The sequence below is a fragment of the Chiloscyllium punctatum genome, chromosome 2, assembly GCF_047496795.1.
Source record: "Chiloscyllium punctatum isolate Juve2018m chromosome 2, sChiPun1.3, whole genome shotgun sequence".
Lineage (NCBI taxonomy): Eukaryota > Metazoa > Chordata > Chondrichthyes > Orectolobiformes > Hemiscylliidae > Chiloscyllium > Chiloscyllium punctatum.
The window spans coordinates 47,475,759-47,492,855 of record NC_092740.1 but is presented as its reverse complement, the minus strand read 5'-3'; positions in this window follow the sequence as shown (position 1 = coordinate 47,492,855).

Sequence of the window (17,097 nt, the reverse complement as noted above, 5' to 3'; positions counted from 1 at the left end):
GTAGGCAAGTCTGCATGGAGGATATAAGGGCAAAGATTGGTGGATGGGGTAGCAGGAGGTGGCAAGTAGTGGGCCAAAGGAGTAGTTGGAAGTGATGGAGTGAAGGCCAGAGGTCCTAATCTTTAAAACAACATCTTCGATCAAATCTCAAGGAAGGAAAAGTTTGAAAATTGAAGTTAATTAGTTGAAATCACTTTGTGGAACATTTCAGATGCCATACGTTGCCCTGGTTATAGGGAGCTACCATTTTGTTCTGGGTTAATCTGTAAGATTTGTTTTTCATGGAGAACAGGCAGTTCATGTCTGGAGCTAGAACAACTTGGAAATGGGAAGAGAAAGGAAGCTGCCAAGAGCCATAGATCACTGAGCAAGAGTACAGTAAAGCCCATGCTTGAGCTGGGATATCCAGTGGTGATATTCAAATACTAGTGAAAGGAGCCAAAGAAAATTGCTAACATGGAGAATAGCTGAACACAGGGAGAATCAAAGTTTCTAAGAGCTGTGGAACACCCTCATTTGGTCCCAGGAGGAAAGAAACACCCAAGATCCTGGAAAATAGAAGAAACTTAGGTGAAAATACACATAGAACGGTGAGTGACTGGAATTTCTTGGGCTTGAAAATATATTCAGAAAACAATGTTAAGTGAGTACAGTTAAGTGGGGCTGGCACAGTGGTTAGTCTCATAGAACCAAGTTCGAATCTAAATTTGGGTGACTGTGTGGAGTTTGCATGTTCTCCCCATGTCTGTGTGGGTTTCCTTCAGGTGCTTCAGTTTCTCCTGACAGTTCAAAAGATATGAAGGTTATGTGGATTGACCATGTTAAATTGTCCATAGTGTCCTAGGACATGCAGGCTTGGTAGGTTAGCTGTGGTAAATGTGGGGTTATAGGGTAGGGGGCTGGGTCTGGGTGGGTTGGTCTTCAGAGGGTCAGTTTGGACTTGATGGGACAAATAACCTCTCTTTGCACATTAGGGATGCTATACTTGCTTTAACTCATGTCGAGTAAAAGTTCTTGTTTAGGGTGTGAAACTTTATGGCATATTTCTGCAAGTTAATGGCTTCTCTCACAACCATAACAAAGACTTGATGTCAAGCCTGTAGCTCCCTCCTTTTTTGAACAACAGGGGTACTCTTGTTACCTTCCAATCCATTCAGACTATCTTAAAATCTCAGACTAATGTGTGGCAAATCTACAATGTATATCATATATACAGAAGATAAATGCCATCCAATTTTCATCAAATCTAATATGGTCATAGAATCACTATAGTGTGGAAAAAGCCCATCAGATCTACACCAACTCTTCAAAAAGCATTCCACCTACATCATCCTGTAATTACCATGGCTAACCCACCTAACCTACACACCACAGACAAATTAATATGGCCAATCCACCTAACCTGCTCAACTTTGGACTGTAAAGGGAAACTAGAATATCTGACAGAAACCCACACAGGCAGAGGTAGAACATGAAAACTTCAAATAGACAAGAAACCAAGGCTGGAATTGAACCAGATCCCTGGTGCTGATGCAGCAGTGCTAACAACTGAGCCATCATTGCCCCCCAGGTCATCCTCAAATAACTGATAGTTATGTTCCTGAAAATCACAGTTTTAAGAGAAACCATGTTATTGGAAAAACATATTCAAATAAAAACTCATATAAATGTTGGATTATGTTCCAGCAAGTCATCCAAACCAATTTCACAATTTTAACTGAGTGGATCTTCCTGCGCTGCACAACTTTTCACAATATGATGAATAACACAATCTCTATTCCGACTCTTGGGGGATGAAATTGATTGTTGTCTTTAGTGGACAATCCTTGTTGCTATCCTTTATTGGACATATGAAAGAAGGATTGTGTATGTTAAATGCAAAATTTGCCACCAACCATGAAACTATGTGGAAAACCTAATGAAGGTGGGAAAAGTACCAGGCATAGCTGGTTGGATTGGAACAGAATGGAGAGAGACTAAGAAAAGTGACACTACAATCTGAGGTGGGAACAGGTGTCAATCGACTATTAAAGACCATTCATAGCATTGTTTGTTCATCTACCAACATACCTGTGATCAATATTAATCACTTTTTGTCTAACCTGCTACATATTAAAGCAGCAGTAAAGTAAAATCTGTCATAATTAAACTGTGTTACTGTAAACCATGTTAATCAAGGACTACCTGCTCTGCATTTTACTGAGAAATTAGACTGCCTTAAGAATCTGGTTGGAGAGGAAGAATATAACCAAAGTAATGGAAAACCCTTTCACTGTCTTGTTGGTTCATTGTGCAGTAAGAACAGCTCACTCATTGCTGCTCCAGAAAAATAATTATCCGGTGCATTTTGTTATTGAACCCTTTTACTTAGTTTTGTAAAATTTCCAAAATTTCCAAATTTCCAAGACTGACTGACATGCATATAGAGTCATCTGAGAATTTGTAAACGCACCACTGGGGTGAGGTATGAATATCTTAGTTGCTCTATGTTGCAAATTAGAAACTTGTTTTTCAGTTCAACTCTAGGTACATGTAGTGACTTGATTTCCATTGTGTAATGCTGACCCTGACATGGTATAAACAGATTTGCACTGAGAATTACCCCAGACTGCTCGTGGGACTACTAGCCTCAGTACCTCCATACCTGGGAGGGGAACAGTTAGGTTGGATTATTGCTTCCAATAATTTCTATATTATTAATGCCGGAAGTGAAAATTAATACATGTTCATTGAGAAAGGAATCTGTTTTCTAATATCCTTCTTGTGGTGAACAAGTCTGTTAATACTCATCTGTCTGAGAATTTGAATTAAGTATCGGAGGCTGAACAACTTCAATGAATCATTCACTGGCAAAGCATTTATGTCTGTGAAGAGTCAAACAGCAAACTATTACATAATCGAGTTCTCCTAGTTTTGAAATCAATCTCTTAATGTATTTTTCTTTCGTATTTACTTAATAAGCCTGCACTTATCTCCAGTAATTGATTAAACAAGTAAATGCTGTGACTTGCTAAGAAGTATCAATCTACTCAGTCTGTTCACCATTGTTCAACAATATAATTTATACATTCATACAGTACAGAAAAGGTCCTATGGCCCTTCAAATGTGCACCAATTTTAAAAACCATCGAGTTACACTAATCCCACTTTCCTGCTCTTAGCCAAAAGCCTTAAATGTTATGATAAAGTACTCATCCATATACTTTTTAAAGGTAGGGAGGTTTCCCATCTCTACTATGTTCCCAGATTCCCACCAACATCTGGACAAAAAAAAGTTTTCTCAAATCCCCTCTAAATTTCCTGCCTTTCACCTTAAAAGCATGCCCCTCATTTTTGACCCTTTGATGAAGGGGAATAGCTGCTTCCTATCCTCATCCTTCCTTGCCTCTCTTGATCATATACACCTCAATCAGGTTCCCCATCAGCTTCCTCTGCTCTGAAGAAAACAACCCAAACCCATCCAGTGTCTCTTCAGAGCTAAACTGCTTCAGCCCATGTAACAAACTGGTGAACCTCCTTTGCCCCACTCCACTGCAATCTTTCCTATAATGTGACCAGAACTGCACATGGTAGTCTAGTTCAGTCAAGCCAAAGTTTTGCACAACTCCAACATAAGGGTGTGGCATGATCAGATCTGAGGGTTTGGTCTTTAAATTGTACGTGGCGTTATTGGGGTCAATGTTATGTTGGGTAAGCTGGAGAAGTTAAATGTGGGGATAGGAGGCAGCATGCTGGGACGCGAGGGAACAATCACTGTGAAGGGAGTACGGCTCTACAAATAAGGGCATAACATGGGTGGACCTGGGTACTTTTGGAGGAGGTGAGTCACTGACAGTCATTAACTCCCTGGCTTTAAGGGGGAAGAATGCATTATAATGCATTTGTTGAAAAATAGTCTTTGCTGAAAACATGAGGAGGCTCATGGGGTTGGCATGGACTTCAAAGCATGAAGCTTGAAAAGGGACCACCCAGAATAACAGATGGAACCTGCAACTCTCTCTCTGGAATGTAATCTGTAAAGCTCTCCATCTCCATCTGATTCTGTATTGTGCAAATAAAATGAAAAATGGTTGCCAGGATGGATGGAGTAAGTTTGTGCTGTTTTGTCTACAGGAACAGAATGCACTTGTTAGTGAACTGAAGCCCTTCAAGGGGCAATTGCACTAATCAGGCACACAGATTAAAGCCCAAAAATCATCAAAATTATGCATGTGTATTTCATACATTGGCCTACGAAGTACAAATACAAACCCTGGCAGCAAACAGTCTTTACCCTGTCATTGATTATTACAAATTAATCTCTGTGAAGCAGAAATGATTATAGGTAACCGTTAAAGTCTCATCTACAGTCAACAATATTCAAACACATTCCATGGTCTCATTGCTTGCACAATGGTGTTCCCTTGTTTCCTCGCAGATTGAACTGTATGTCATTAATTACATGAAATAGGGATGGGGGACAAAGTTTCAGTAATTCTATGGCATATACCATCTCCTACAGTCTTTGCACAACGTGTTTGTGCTGCATACATCTGAATAAGATCTAATCTATCAGAGGTCCAAGTACAGACATCCCATGATTCTCCTTGTTGGAGGATTCATGTCATACCATATCAACACTATGGTAACTTCTCATTTGTGCATACTGCGACTGCTGACTGGTAGTATTGAGAAAGAACTGTTTTGTTTCTAATATTCCCCACATAAAGAACCATCCTCAATGGATTCAGCAACAGCAGGTGTTATTGTTGATGTGGCCACCTACAATGTAGTTACAGACAAATCGTGGAAGAACAAAGATGTCAGCAAAGTCAGGAGCAACAGCAACATCCAATGGCTGCTTAACAGCCTCCATAGGAAGATTCCCCATGATGCCGAGGAGGTACAGGTGACCCAGGATCAATTGTTCCTGATTTAATTTAGTGAGGTACAGTACTATCACCACAGCTGTCCTAGGCCATCATCATGGAACAATGTCATGAACTGGAGCAAGACTTGTGATCTAAATGGCTGGGTAGCCATTCTAACCCAGTGATCTTCCAGGTGACTACAGTGTTTAATTTTAATGCATCTGGCTGCTTCCAAGGATCCAGTGTGGGATTCGCAACCCACAAATGCATCATGGTTGTTAATGATATAATTTTTGCCAAATCACACAGATTCAGGTTGTTTTCCATGACAAGGTCAGTGCCAAAGTGTGGCAAGTAAGCTTTGACAGCACAGCTGACTTGCTCAAACATATAATAGCCTCAACATAAGCTGAAAAGTTAATGCCACTTTTTTGTTTGGTCTTTGTTTGCTTTTCCTGTTTTTTAATAAAAGTTATTATTAACAACTGTTTGAATGCTTTGCGCCATGTGATGTTTCCATATGTAACAATGACAATATCCTATTCTACAATGGGCACTAGGAAAAAGTAGCTGAGAACATAAAATGGTGTTAAAGAAGGGGAGAACCTCAAGCTTCATTCTCATAGCTACAGCTGAAATGACAGGTAATGATTTAAAATCCCACGTAACTTACATATCTGATATTCTATTTACAGTGATGTGTGTGCCAACCAATGCCCTCAGAAAGTTTTCTTTCTTCTTGTCCTTTTACTATGTCTGTTTGCAATCCAGGAGTCTGCCACTGGAGTGGAGCTAGTTGGTCTTGAAGTTGGTCTAGTTGGATATTTGTGACTAGAGGGCCCAGATATGTTGGGAATGTCAATCCTGGATGCAGGCTCACCCTCCTCAGATTCACAGGGCTTGGGGGTGGAAGGGCCTGACACTTTTGGAGTATCCAAAAAGGAAACTGCTGAAGGATCTGTTTATGGTTCCTTCTACATCCAGGTTCCTCTTGAGACCGCCATGCCTCCCTGAGAAGAATGAGCACTGTGGTCATTGAGGCTAACGTCCCTCATTACCCTGTTGTTGATACTGATCACTAGAGGCTAAATCAATGCATTTCTGGCAGCCTGAAATGGAATAACATTTGACTCCTCCAACCTTTGATCCAGTTTATTTTGTATCTCTGACAAACCATTCTGTTGCTACTGCATCTAATTGTGTATTCTCATAAAGTTATTATTACTGCATATATGGCTCATGCCTGGTGAGGATCTGAGATTTGACATAGGTTTGTGGCATTCAGCAAAATGTCCATCCACTTGACTGATGATTACTGGCAAGGAAGAATGGAAGCTTTGAATGTATGCAAGGCAAAACAGATGTACTATGACCATTTACAATGCAGCTGAGAGAGCAAAGCACAAAAATGCAAGGCAATGAAGAGATGCTGTAAGCATCCAGGCAAGTATGAAATGAGTCAATTTTAAGAGTGCAACTGAGCAGCGCTGAGGTGCAACCTGGTCCAGACCATGAGCTAGGTGCCTGTCCCTGAGTGCAAAGTGTTCTTGCAGCAGCCATCCAATGAGAAGTCCAGTGAACTACAAAGTGCATCATTAAAATGCAGAAATGTCTGCAAGTGGATTGAGGATGTGTCGTGATGAACAGAAGAGGCTTGCACATGTCAGATGCTCACGTACATGGACATGGGGCCAATGTGGTCACTACCCATGGTCCGTGCCCTGAAATGTTGGTGCCAGGTGGAGTAGCCTGGCATTCATGTCAAACATTTGACAGGGCATATTAATGAGATGAGATTAGGTATTGATGATGGTGATAATGAATGACAACCCCTAATAATAGGTCGCTTGCTCATCACGAGTGAGAACCTTGTCTTGACTGACTCAGTGCAAGTATTTTTGGTCTCACCTGGATTGATGTCATGGTGACCTCATTGATGCTCACAATATTGAAATCCATTAATGCTTGTAACCCTCTATTGCTAATCCACTCACGTCCACCAGGTAGAATACTTGTGGTTTTAATGCAAAATTGCTAGTAGCTATATTTGTTTTGATGCAAAGAATGTTGTCCTATCATATGCAGTTAATTTTGCTCTATCCCTGACTTGCAATGTATACCATCCAAGGTACATATTTTTCAAGATTGTGACTGCTAGGATGTTTACAATGGTTCTGGTGTCCATTTTTGTCTTGGGTGCATGCTTGCCATTTTTCTTCAGGCATGTGATTTTAACAATGGCAAATATACTTCATTCATACAATATGTCACATTCACAATACAGAAAGCCTGTTTGCCTTCTGGTTTAATTTTTATTCTCCTCTGAAACTTTGTCCTGGTTAGTCCTGTTGCTCACCTCATGTATGTGCTTGTGCTTATGCAGATCTCTAGCATTCTCTGTTCTCGCCAGCATGCTGCTCATGCCTTTTGTTCAGTTGCATCCTATTGTAGATTCAATATATCTTTAGAACCAGATTTCTTGCATTGGTAAGTCCAATATTCTTTTGCACAACATGACTTGCCTACATCTTGGAACATAGGACAGCTTTATGGTGCTACAAAAGACCTCACTTCCATTACACTGTACTTGCTTTGTGTGTCTGGATACTGTTCAGATAAGTAACTGTATCTAATGCTTTCAGATATCATTGTCTGGCTATTTCTGCCACAGTGTACCAGTAAATCAATGTCATTAATTTTCTTTTTCTTTAAGAGATGTCTTTGGAAAAATTTGATCGGCATTGAAGTTGTAACTAGTTTCATTATCGACTTGAAAAATGATAACACCGTGGGGAAGTCGATCGTCAACTTATCGGACCACACCCGTCAACCGGAAGAGATTGAATTTATTAGCAGGGGTCTCAATTTCTGCCCCACCAGCAAAATGGACTCCATGGGTCTTGCAGCAGACACAGAGGAATTCATTAGACAAATGAGACTGTGGGAATTCTTTCAAGATGCCAGCGGTGATCCCAGTGAGCCCACCGAAGAACTGAAACAGTCATCACAGGGATCTGTAAAAGAGCGACCAAAGATGGAGTCAACTTGGACCCCACTGCCCTGAGCTTGACATGTATGTTCAAACTGTCAGGAAATATATAAATGCCAGATTCATCAGCCACACCCACAAAGTCAAGCAAAACATCACCCGATCACAATGCAATGCCATCCGTGCTTTCAAAAATAATCACAACATTGTCATCAAACCAGCAGATAAAGGAGGAGTTATTGTCATTCAGAATAGAAGAGATTGCTGCAAGGAAGTGTACAGACAACTGAACAACCAGGAACACTATAGGCAACTACCAGCCAATCTGACCAAAAAGCAAACCCGTGAACTAAACACATTGATTCAGAGTTCCTTACACGTACTTCTTGCATAGACGACTTCTACTGCCTTCCAAAGATACACAAAGCCAACACACCAGGATGTCCCATCATATCAGGCAACAGGACCTTGTCTGAGAACTTTTCTGGCTATGTCGAAGGCATTTTGAAACCAATTGTACAGGGGACCCCCAGCTTCTGTCGCGACACTACAGATTTCTGACAGAAACTCAGCACCCATGAACCTGTTGAACCGGGAACATTCCTCGTCACAATGGACGTTTCAGCACTCTACACCAGCATCCCACACAATGATGGCATCATGGCAACAGCCTCAGTACTCAACAACAACTGCCAATCTCCAAGCACCGTCCTACAACTCATCTGCTTTATCCTTGACCACAACATTTTCACCTTTGACAACCTGTTCTTTATCCAGACACACGGAACAGCCATAGGAACCAAATTTGCACCTCAATATGCCAACATTTTCATGCACAAGTTCGAATGAGACTTCTCCTGTACACAGGACCTCCAACCAACACTATAAACCAGGTACACTGACGACATTTTCTTCCTCGGGACCCATGGCGAGAGTCACTGAAAAAACTACACAGTGATATCAAAAAGTTTCATCCCACCATCAAACTCACCACAACTACTCTCCAGTATCTGTCTCATTCTTGGACACATACATCTCCATCAAGGATGGGCAACTTAGCACCTCACTCTACTGCAAACCCACGGATAACCTCATGATGCTACTCTTCTCCAGCTTCTACCTAAAACATATTAAAGCAGTCATCTCCAATGGACAAGCCCTACGCATACACAGGATCTGTTCAGATGAGGAGGAACCTAACTTTAAAGTCCACAGGTAAGCTACTCAGTGTTCTTGTTTTGGAGACTAAGTGTAGAGTAATGGCAGCGCAGGCAGTGGAATGTTCCTCCTGCAGGATGTTTGAGGTAGGGGTGACCACCGATGCTCCTGCCGACTTCATCTGCAGGAAATGCAGTCAGCTCCTGCTCCTCACAGAACGCGTTAGGGAACTGGAACTGGAGTTGGATGAACTGAGGATTATTCGAGAGGCTGAGAGGGTGATAGATAGAAGCTACAGGGACATGGTTACGCCAGAGAACAGAGGTAGCTGGGTAACAGTTAGAAGTGGGAAGGGGAGGAAGCAGGCAGTGCAGGGATCCCCTGTGGTCGTTCCCCTCAACAATAAGTATACCGCTTTGGATATTGTTAGGGGGGAAGGCCTAGCAGGGGTAAGCTGCAGTGACCGGGTCTCTGGCACGAGGTCCGGCTCTGAGGCTCAGAAGGGAAAGGGGGAGAGGAGGAGAGCGATAGTTATAGGAGACTCTATAGTTAGAGGGACAGACAGGCGGTTCTGTGGATATGGGCGAGACTCTCGGATGATTTGTTGCCTCCCAGGTGCCAGGGTCCGAGACGTCTCAGACCATGTCTTCAGAATCCTTAAGGGGGAGGGAGTGCAGCCAGAAGTCGTGGTGCACATTGGCACCAACGACATAGGTAGGAAGAGGGGTGGGGAGGTCATTCAGGAGCTCAGAGAGTTAGGCTGGAAGCTAAAAGCTAGGACGGACAGAATCGTCATCTCTGGGTTGTTGCCAGTGCCACGTGACAGTGAGGCAAGGAATAGAGAGAGAGTGCAGTTGAACACGTGGCTGCAAGGATGGTGTAGGAGGGAGGGCTTCAGGTATTTGGACAATTGGACTGCATTCTGGGGAAGGTGGGACCTGTACAAGCAGGACGGGTTGCACCTGAACCAGAAGGGCACCAATATCCTGGGAGGTAGGTTTGCTCACACTCTTTGGGAGGGGGTTTAAACTAATTTGGCAGGGGGATGGGATCTGGACTTGGAGTCCAGCAAGTAGGTTAGCTGTTTTTCAGGATGTCCAAGAATGTAGGGAGGCTGTGGAGAAGGTAGCATTGACAGGGAATACTTGCAGACACAGAGATGGGCTCAAGTGTGTGTACTTTAACGCAAGGAGTATCAGAAATAAGGTGGGTGAACTTAAGGCGTGGGTCGGTACTTGGGACTACGATGTTGTGGTCATCACGGAAACGTGGATAGAAGAGGGACAGGAATGGTTGTTGGAGGTTCCTGGTTACAGATGTTTCAATAAGATTAGGGAGGGTGGTACAAAAAGGAGGGGGGGCGGAGTTGCTAATTAGAAATGGTATAACGGCTGCAGAAAGGCAGTTTGAGGGGGATCTGCCTTTGGAGGTAGTATGGGCTGAAGTCAGAAATAGGAAAGGAGCAGTCACCTTGTTGGGTGTTTACTATAGGCCCCCCAATAGTAGCAGAGATGTGGAGAAACAGATTGGGAAACAGATTTTGGAAAGGTGCAGAAGCCACAGGGTAGTAGTCATGGGCGATTTCAACTTCCCAAATATTGATTGGAAGCTCTTTAGATCAAGTAGATTGGATGGAGCGGTGTTTGTGTAGTATGTCCAGGAAGCTTTTCTAACTCAGTATGTAGATTGTCCGACCAGAGAAGGCAGGCCATATTGGATTTGGTACTTGGTAACGAACCGGGACAAGTGAAGGGCTTGTTAGTGGGTGAACATTTTGGTGATGGTGACCACAATTCTGTGACTTTCACCTTGGTTATGGAGAGAGATAGGTGCGTGCAACAGGGTAGGTTTTACAATTGGGGGAAGGGTAAATACGATGCTGCAAGACAGGATCTGAGGAACATAAGTTGGGAGCACAGGCTGTCAGGGAAGGATGTCATTGAAATGTGGAACTTTTTCAAGGAACAGATACGACGTGTCCTTGATATGTATGTACCTGTCAGGCAGGAAAGAGATGGTCGTGTGAGGCAACCTTGGTTGACGAGGGAGGTTGAATGTCTTGTAAAGAGGAAGAAGGAGGCTTACATAAGGTTGAGGAAACAAGGTTCAGACAGAGCATTGGGGGGATACATGATAGCCAGAAGGGGGCTGAAGAAAGGGATTAGGAGAGCTAAGAGAGGGCATGAAAAATCTTTGGCGGATCAAGGATAACCCCAAGGCATTTTATGCGTACGTGAGAAACATGAGAATGACGAGAACGAGGGTAGGTCCAATCAAGGACAGTAGTGGGAGACTGTGTATTGAGTTGGAAGAGATAGGAGAGGTCTTGAATGAGTACTTTTCTTCAGTATTTACAAACGAGAGGGACCGTATTGTTGAAGAGGAGAGTGTGAAACGGACTGGTAAGCTAGAAGAGATACTTGTTAGGAAGGAAGATGTGTTGGACATTTTGAACAACTTGAGGATAGACAAGTCCCCTGGGCCTGACGGGACATATCCTAAGATTATGTGGGAAGCAAGAGAGCAAATTGCAGAACCGTTGGCAATGATCTTTTCGTCTTCACTGTCAACGGGGGTTGTACCAGGGGACTGGAGAGTGGCGAATGTTGTGCCCCTGTTCAAAAAAGGGAATAGGGATAACCCCGGGAATTACAGGCCAGTTAGTCTTACTTCGGTGGTAGGCAAAGTAATGGAAAGGGTACTGAGGGATAGGATTTATGAGTATCTGGAAAGACACTGCTTGATTAGGGACAGCCAGCACGGATTTGTGAAGGGTAGGTCTTGCCTTACAAGTCTTATTGAATTCTTTGAGGAGGTGACCAAGCATGTGGATGAGGGTAGAGCAGTGGATGTAGTGTACATGGATTTTAGTAAGGCATTTGATAAAGTTCCCCATGGTAGGCTTATGCAGAAAGTCAGGAGGCATGGGATAGAGGGAAATTTGGCCAGTTGGATAGAAAACTGGCTAACCGGTCGAAGTCAGAGAGTGGTGGTAGATGGTAAATATTCAGCCTGGAGCCCAGTTACAAGTGGAGTTCTGCAGGGATCAGTTCTGGGTCCTCTGCTGTTTGTAATTTTTATTAATGACTTGGAAGAGGGAGTCCAAGGGTGGGTCAGTAAATTTGCAGATGATACAAAGATTGGTGGAGTTGTGGACAGTGAGGAGGGCTGTTGTCGGCTGCAAAGGGACTTAGATATGATGCAGAGCTGGGCTGAGGAGTGGCAGATGGAGTTCAACCCTGTCAAGTGTGAGGTTGTCCATTTTGGAAGGACAAATAAGAATGCGGAATACAGGGTTAACGGTAGGGTTCTTACTAAGGTGGAGGAGCAGAGGGATCTTGGGGTCTATGTTCATAGATCCTTGAAAGTTGCCACTCAGGTAGATAGAGCTTGTAAGAAGGCCTATGGTGTATTAGCGTTCATTAGCAGAGGGATTGAATTAAAGAGTCGTGAAGTGATGTTGCAGCTGTACAGGACTTTGGTTAGGCCACATTTGGAGTACTGTGTACAGTTCTGGTCGCCTCACTTTAGGAAAGATGTGGAAGCTTTGGAGAGGGTGCAGAGAAGTTTTACCAGGATGTTGCCTGGAATGGAGGATAGGTTGTACGAGGATAGGTTGAGAGTGCTAGGCCTTTTCTCATTGGAACGGCGAAGGATGAGGGGTGACTTGATAGAAGTTTATAAGATGATCAGGGGAATAGATAGAGTACACAGTCAGAAACTTTTTCCCCGAGTACAACAGAGTGTTACAAGGGGACATAAATTTAAGGTGAAGGGTGGAAGGTATAGGGGAGATGTCAGGGCTAGGTTCTTTACCCAGAGAGTGGTGGGGGCATGGAATGCGCTGCCTGTGGGAGTGGCAGAGTCAGAATCATTGGCGACCTTTAAGCGGCAATTGGATAGGTACATGGATGGGTGCTTAAGCTAGGACAAATGTTCGGCACAACATCGTGGGCCGAAGGGCCTGTTCTGTGCTGTATTGTTCTATGTTCTAATTTGACGGGCATCTAGAAGTACTTAAGGATGCCCTCATAAAAATGGGGTACAATGTTCAACTCATCAACTGCCTGTTCTGACGTGTCACAGCGAGGAACCGTAATGACCTCCTCAGGAGACAGACATGAGCTGCACCCGACAGGGTACCCTTCATTGTCCAGTACTTCCCAGGCTTCTTTGCAGGCTGCAGCACATTATCAATGAGGATGAGCACTTCGCCAAGTCCTTCCCCAGGCCTCCACTTCTCATCTTTAAACAATCACCAAACCTCAAACAGATCATTGTTCGTAGCAAACTGCCAGGCTTTCAGGACAATATCACACAACCTTGTAAGGTAGACGCTGCAAGACATGTCAGAGTGTTGACACAGAAACCACCATTACGCGTGGAGACACCTACCACTGTGTACTTGGCAGGTATTCATGCAACTCAGCCAATGTTGTCTATCTCATACACCACAAGCAAGGATGCCCTGAGGCATGGTACATTGTCGAGACCGAGCAGAGGCTACGACAATGGATGAATGGACACTGCACATCAATCAACAGACAGGAGTGTTCCCTCCCAGTCAGAGAACACTTCAGCGGTCTGGGATCTTCAACCTCGGACCTTCGGGTGACCGTCCTCCAAGGCGGACTTTGGGACAGGCAACAAGGCAAAGTGGCCGAGCAGAGGCTGACTACCAATTTCGGCACCCATGGGGATGGCCTCAACCAGGACCTTGGGTTCATGTCACATTACAGGCACTACACACACACACACACACACACAGGTTTGTGGGGTGAACTTGTACTTGCAGAATAACATTTTATTTTGCTCAAAAACTGTATGAATCCATGTAAGATTCTGTAAATCCGTTTTTTAGATTAGAATCAGTCTGAATATTGTGGCACAGACAGTCTCATACAGGGCACCTCACACCTTAAATGCATTTTCTGGGCCAACATGACACCAATTGTTAAAGTTCAATTTTAAGAAAGTTCTGTGATTTACATATGCAAGAACTGAAACCAACATGTTCATTCTAAAAGATGAGAGTCTCAATAAACAATCCAGGTCTTTTTCAACATATAATTTCAGTTGCATCACACTGTAAACATTTGCTATAAATTCTCTATCTTACGATCTTATACTCCACAACCACTTGATGAAGGAGCAGCGCTCCGAAAGCTAGTGCTTCCAAATAAACCTGTTGGACTATAACCTGGTGTTGTGTGATTTTTAACTTTGTATACCCCAGTCCAATATTGGCATCTCCAAATCATAACATTGAAATTAGCTGAGTAAATTCTAACAACTTTAATAAAATCAAGAAACAGAGATCAACAGATATTGATATAGATGAGAATGCAGATAGAAAAGGTCACAAATGTAATGGCCTTGAACCCCCTAGTTTTGTAACCATCAGCCCGAGAGCCCTTAAAGAAACTTGCATTCTTCCAATGTTAATCACTTCACTCTTGTCAGCCAAGTCTTCAGCTCTCTAGGCCATTAGCTCTGCAATTTCCTCCCTGAATCTCTTTCACTCCCTTCCATTGACGCAAACTTTGAATCAGCCATGGTCTTACCCAATGGGTAAGTAGGCTCAACAAAAGCCACATGTTCTACTCCTACTCCTATTTCTTTTGTTTTTATGTTAGAACCCACATCTTTGACCAAGCTTAAGGTCATCTGACCGTATATATTATAATAAAGGTTTATATTTTGTTTGATAATTCTAGTGAAACTTTATTTGTGAGGTTTTACTTAGGTACAGATATAAGTTGGTCTTCATGTATGTAATGAATTCTGGAAATGAGTGGTGATAAAATTCAGTATCATAGAATTATAATGATACAGGGATGTCTCCCACACAACATTCTAAAAGCAACAAACGAGGACCATAATCCTGTATTTCAATTAATGTGAGATGATTCAATTGTTTGGATGAGATTTTTGTCACCTTGGAATGATAAGAGGCCCAAGCTATGAAAATGAATGGCAATCAGCCATTAGGGGCTAGACTAAATGTGTCACAGACTGTACCTAAAGGAGAATGAAAGGACATATTAAAGTCACATGTGAAGAGTTGTTGTCAGCAAATTCCAGGAGGTTTAGGTAATGTCAGGTTTTGCAAATGGTTATATATTTTAAACTGTTTATTAATTTCAAGATGCAATGAAGTTGGGAGTTTAAAGGACAGTTAATTAGCATTTCAACCTGGATGTGAGGATTGTGTGATCCATATTACCATGGAGATGGCTTTAAGAAGGGAAAAGTCCATTGAGGACTTTCTAGGATTGCTTTACAAGTTATTCTCTTAAAATATGACTGAACCTAATAGGCTGTGTCAGTCTGCAAAGCTCTGACAGTGAGAGAGAGAGAGAACGAGAACAGAGAGATAACTACAGCAAGCCTTGACAGTTCACCTCTCAAGAATGTAGGTGTGAGCTAATGAAAGTTAGGGTACATGAGACTGGAAGATTCACCTATTGATAGAGGGAAAATCAGCAAAATTCAGTCTTGGGAGTTGGGAGTAAGGAAAAAAAGGAAATAAGCCTTTGGAAGCTAAGAATCATTTTGGACTGTTTCCAGGAAGGAAAGGCAGTCTGCTTAAAGATCAGAGTAAAGTATATCCATGAATTGAGATTTTCAGTTCTTTTAAATGTTAACTGTGGAATGTTGTTACAGCTTAAAGTCCAAATCGCCAACTGAAACAATGTTTTGTGAATATTGCATTTCATTTACCTATTACAGTAAAAGTCTTAAACTTTGAAATATTCTTGCATGGTCCTTTCAGTCAATTAATGGAAATTAAAATACCTTTTTAAAGTTTCCCATATTTATGAAGATCATAACAATATTTTTCACTCAGTCCTATTAATAATAACAATTCAGGCAAATATAACAATGCTGGCTCAAGGAAAATGGTAAATTTTCAATGGAAAGAATGCAAATGGAGAAAAGGCAGGGAAATGAGAATCAGATTAGTTACTTCCATTTGGTGTATGAATTCTGATACAAGACTAATGGGCAGAATGTGCTCTGAAATTCACCCTACAATCACTTCCACATGATTCTAGCCCAATTGGTTTCAAACAATAGATTTTATACATTGATTATTAACAATATTGTTCTGTTTAAATTGTCCTAAAAGTTACATTAAGTGACAAGCAATTAATACAACCTTACTCCTTAGCCCAGAGTGATCAGGACTGACTGTGTGCGCTACCTCCAGTACCCAGTATCTCTTGTCACCAAGCAACACTCTCTTTCAACCCAGGACCCCAAAATCCCTTGTCACGGAATAACAGTCCCTCTGCACTAGGGACTGAACAAACCTCTCTCCTCCTGGGACCTGACACTCCCACACTCTGCCTGGGACCCACCAACCCTCTCCACCCAGTACCCAACAATTCCTCTACCCATAGGATACAACAACCCCCTCTATCACTCGATCTGACAACTCCTTTAGCTTCAGGACCCTTTAACAGACCCTGTTGTCAGACACCAAATGATGCATCCACTCCTGGGACCTAACACACCCCTTCACCACTGGATCTTACAATCCACTTCTCTTCCTTGGACCCAGCGACTGTAGTCGCTGTTGCCAGTGGACTATAATCCCCACTCCCTTGCCGCTGTACCAATAAACCTGTCCCATCCCCAGCTTCAGTGCATAACAGATATCTTCTGCCCACCCTGGCCTATCCTAAACACTCCACTGCTTTCCTGGCCTCCTTTTTTATCTTGCATTTTGGTACCCTCTCCACCTATCTGGCACTCTACTTGCTAAGCAAATGGCATCCAAGGCTTTTGTTCCCCTACCCTTCTTGTACCCTAACCTCATATTTACCTTATATACTGTAGTTACCATTTCATGGGAGCTGTCAGAATGGCTGGCTGTGGTGCTGAATATTTAAATATAAATAATAAGACAAGTGACTACTGTGAAAAAGACCACACAGTTTGCCCTCTCCTTAGTATCCTGCACCACATGAGACATGTTGGATTTGAAGTATGCTCCAAATTTCTCAAGGAACACAGATTGCAATCTCCTGTCAGAAATGTGGTCTTTCTTCATGTAAGAAAAGGAGCAGTGCAGCTTACTCTATGAAAATTTTC